Source organism: Acyrthosiphon pisum, chromosome A1 (genome assembly GCF_005508785.2).
Source record: "Acyrthosiphon pisum isolate AL4f chromosome A1, pea_aphid_22Mar2018_4r6ur, whole genome shotgun sequence".
Taxonomy (NCBI): domain Eukaryota; kingdom Metazoa; phylum Arthropoda; class Insecta; order Hemiptera; family Aphididae; genus Acyrthosiphon; species Acyrthosiphon pisum.
This window is the reverse complement of record NC_042494.1, coordinates 92,718,945-92,724,163: the sequence shown is the minus strand read 5'-3', so window position 1 is coordinate 92,724,163 and position 5,219 is coordinate 92,718,945.

The following is a 5,219-nucleotide window of genomic DNA, read 5'->3' as shown; positions in this document are numbered from 1 at the left end:
CATTTTTGAGATGAGTGTAACTCGGCCGGAATTCAAGTTAAAGACCTCGGACCAAGGGGGAACCCATTCTTATTATGAAGACTACAGTTTTCCGCTTTAGGGAACGGGGGCACCTCCTCCCCCCCTTTTGGATTTTGCTTTTTTGATGGATTTTGGTCCAGGAGAGTACTAACACCCACCTCGCCAAGGGGAAACTCGGGGTTTTGTTGATAGGATTTATTGGGATTTTCTTAAATATTGTTTTTATTGATAAGGAAAGTGATACGAATTTTATTTTCAAAATAATTTTCAGCTTCTCGCGCGCATCAGCTGTTTAGTAGCCTACGCGGGTATGTGACTTATTTAAATGAAATTGTTTAAACAAAAATTGAAAAAAAAAAAACTATGTGTTCCATCGGAAGCCACATTAACGGAGAAAAGTTCAATGGCTTAAGTAATTAATTCATTCATTTATTTCTTTTTCACTCATTAATTTAGTAAGGCAATATTATGAGGTGATCTATCCACTACTATCCTGTCATTATGCCTGTCAAACTAAAAGGTATCTATATAAAAGTACATATAATATATATACAGAGTGTCCCACGAAGTTCTGACAAATACATATAGAGCTAATTATAACAGAATGTTATTGAATTCAAATTAGTAAATGGCCAAAAGAGATAATGTTGGTACAAATTAAAATATTGATTAGAATACAAGTTATTTCATTTGTCAGAACTCCGTGGGACACCCTGTATATATATTAAATACTTACATGTTTTATTTATTAAAGTAGAAAATATTTTACACCAACGGTTAGGTAAATGCAATAGATTTTGTAATATTTTTATTAATTCAGTAAAATCTATTTTTTGGTAACACTAATCAATGATTATTATTGTATTATATGTTATAAATAATTATAATATGATATATATTATAATAATAAGACAATTGTATGGTTTGAATTGAGATGGAAGACATTTCTAGAGAATGTAGAATGAACTATGATTAAATAAATACAAATGTATTTACTAGTGTACCTAAAGTGGTCCACAAAACAAAGTATGAGTTGAGTTATTTTTCAATTACTACATTTTTTGGGCATGTTTTAAGTTACATTTTTCTTAATGAACCCTGTAAATCATGTTTTTAAATATTGATTCAAAATATTTGTTTTACCTTCACATCTGAATAGGTTGTAGCTAAAATAATAGTTTATTACAAATACAGTAATTTATATAATGTACAGTAGCTAATTAATTACTTAATGAATAGTTATATAAAACAAAATTTAAAATCTTTGTTAGGTACATAGGTTTAAAACAAATTTAACTGATTTGTAACTCTTTTTTCTTTTTACCAAGCATTCATTTCTCTCTCTCTCTCTCTCTATCTCTATTTATTCATATTTTTCTAACTATATATGTTTCCGCGTCTCGCATCACATGCACTGAACTTCGTTCCTGCCGAGTGTTCAACAACACTCACTGGTTTATTTTTTTGTTAAATATTTCATGATTTTTAATACATATTTTGGCAAAAATAACAACATAAATATTTACATATTTTGACTTTTTTATTAAATAAAAACCCGCTCCCTACTGATAACTCACTTAAAAATTAAAATATCTTAAGAAACCAACGAGAGGGCACAAATAATGTTGTTACCTAAAAGTTGGATAATAGGTCAATTCACTCTAAAATCAAAAATGACAGCATCCTATTGAAACTAGCGAACGACAATTTGCTATGTCGTACGTTTGAGGTGCGTCGTCCTGGCACCCGTAAATCGTCAAAACCACCCCTAACATATCTCATTTTTTTGTACCCGATTTGTACCCATTTGAACCCCCCATAAAAAAATTTATACCCCTCTCCCTTTTACGCAAAACCAAATCCCCCGTCCGGGTGCTATAACGACGTCGTCCTGGCACCCGGAACCACCAGGAGTCAACCGATCGGTTTCGGACCTATCTCATTTTTTGGTACCCGAATTGTACCCATTTGAACCCTCCCTAAAAATGTTTGTACCCCTTTCTCTTTTACACAAAACTAAATCCCCCGTCCGGGTGCTGTAAAAACGTCGTATTGGCACCCGGAACCACCAGGAATCAACCGATCGATTTCGGACCTATCTCATTTTTTTGTACCCGATTTGTACCCATTTGAACCCTCCCTAAAAAATTTTGTACCCATTTCCTTTTTACACAAAACCGAACCCCGCGTCCGGGTGCTGTAAAAACGTCGTCCTGGCACCCGGAACCACCAGGAATCGACCGATCGATTTCGGACCTATCTCATTTTTTTGTACCCGATTTGTACCCATTTGAACCCTCCCTAAAAAATTTTGTACCCATTTCCTTTTTACACAAAACCGAATCCCGCGTCCGGGTGCTGTAAAAACGTCGTCCTGGCACCCGGAACCACCAGGAATCGACCGATCGATTTCGGACCTATCTCATTTTTTTGTACCCGATTTGTACCCATTTGAACCCTCCCTAAAAAATTTTGAACCCCTCTTCCTTTTACGCAAAACCAAATCCCCCGTCCGGATGCTGTAATGACGTCGTCCTGGCACCCGGAATCACCAGGAGTCAACCGATCGGTTTCGGACCTATCTCATTTTTTGGTACCCGATTTGTACCCATTTGAACCCTCCCTAAAAATGTTTGTACCCCTTTCTCTTTTACGCAAAACCAAATCCCCCGTCCGGGTGCTGTAAAAACGTCGTATTGGCACACAACTTCTTTATTGGATACGCAGTGCTTGGTGTTTTTATAAATCTTTGTTCTTCGGTTTACCTAAATTTACCTACTTAGTAGGTACTTAGTACTTAGTACTCATCGATGGTAGTAGGTAATTACATTATATTACTATTGTATACGAGTATATAAGTGTATTGTTATTTGTCAAAATGACTTTGTTGTATTTTACTGAATAAAATGTTTAATTCTAAAGTTTTAAAACAAAATCACGTCTTTGGTATAGCATCAACAGCTTATTAAATTCCATAGTATAGAACTACTTTAACTAAAACTACTGACTAAATATGAGCAATAGTTATTTTATTATTTTTTGTCCGTCATGAGCTCGAGCAAAATAAAACGATATGGTTTTTGGAGCAACAAAAGTGACATTAACGTCTTCAAATGTATAGTGAGGTTATGAAATAGAATCGAATACATCATGTTAATATACACTTTTAAAGAACATAGCTCCGTTTCATAATAATTTGTAAGTACGTTTAATTGACACTGTTTTTAAAATACTAAATTAGTTTTTTTATTTATTATTTTGTGTCATTTTTTGGTAGGTAGGTTCCTTAATATAAGAATTAGTAAAAAATCTGTGATCAAATGATTTAGTTTACAAATGAGTCTTCGTTGATTCCTGAAAAATACTGGAAAGTCCTAATTTGGGAAATAGTTTGTTCTACCTATCGGCTACCATGTATCCATGTAAGTCGTCTTGCCACCAATAACTCCTAAGTCATAATTTCTACCTCTATCTAATCAATTTTATATTTTTACAGTACGCAGTTATATTTATTAGGTAGTAGGTAACTATAATAATGCTTTAAACTTCAACTTTGTGAACCCGGATCGTTAAAAAAGTAGGTAATTATTATTTCTCGAGAAAATTGTACTATTTACTAAGCCCTTGTCAAGTACAGCCATTGATTATTGTATTCCTCAATTATTATATAGTTATTTTATTATTTGGTACCTATTATTAGATGTTAGTAATAAAATATGTTCATGATATGTTATCGTCACACGTAAACAAATGTACCGACTATACATTTTAATTATTGACCAAACGCTCTATTATTAAACTGATGGGTATATTTATAGAGATATATAGTATTATAATATTTATAACTATTATAAGTTATCTATGAGTTTAATATGTAACCCGGCTCTTCCATCAGTGTAACACTGGCAATGTTAGTACGTACTGCTTACTAGTGAACTAATGTCTAATACCATAGACTTATCATAAGTGCCTATACTTACATAGACATTAAAATGGGGAGGCATTCAAATGTTCCTACTTCCTTTATTAATAACACCATTATGAAGTACCAAAAGGAAATAGTGTGTGAAAATGATTCAGGTAACTATAATATGTCTTTTAATAATAATGTAATATTATAGACAGGTATTGTATAATTTGTACACATTTTAAAATGTGTTTTTATTATATTAATAAATAGATAAAATTTGTAATAGATTAATATAATATAGCCTGTTAAGCGTGTAGGTAGTAGGTACACTGTACAAGCAGTCTGGTTAGTGGTAGTTTTCAAGTACGAGTACCTACCTAAAGAGTAAAGACACAGATACTTACTTTTAAAAAGTATTTAAATACTAAGTAGTAACTATACCTAACTCAAAATTTTATTATTTTCATTTGAATGTGGGAAAGTAGGTACATTATTTTAATAAGCTTTATTTAAAATAATTAATAAATAAGATTTTGAATTTATAGATTTGATGTAGGTAGGTACCTATTATTAATGTATTGTTCTGTTTATACTGGTACCTACTGCTTAACAGCTTTGGAATATAAACTAATTGTTTTATATTTATTGTGAATAAATTACTTATGAGTAATGATACAAAAATAATACATTTTAGTCCTCAGATTAAGAAGTTATTTCTGGCAAACCTATTTACTTGTATAGTTGTATATTTTAATTGTGTACCTATGATTATTGTGTTATTTTTATTATTCAACGCAATAACTGTCATTCATTCTCCATCGCTTTCTAAACCATTGTAAGAATATCAAAAATATTATGGTATGATTTTTAAAAAATATTATATTAAATCTATTGGTTAATATTGTGATAAAAACTTTAAAAAAATAGGTTATTTATATTAGGTATCAAACTATCTGGAATAACTACTTAATTAGAAACATTTTTATATTTTAAAAAATGTTACATTTTAATATAATATTAGGTACCTATTTATTGGGTCTAGGACATTTCGCCGCGACCGATTCGCCGCGACCGTTTCGCCGCTGCACCGTTTCGCCGCGGACCGTTTCGCCGCCGTACCGTTTCGCCGCGGACTTTTTCGCCGCCAGACATTTCGCCGCGGACCGTTTCGCCGCAACCGATTCGCCGCCGGGACGTTTCGCCGCCGGACATTTCGCCGCCAGACATGAGTTGGGGGCAGTCGTCCGAAAATAGATAAGGTAGCTTATACCAAAATACCATACCAGCA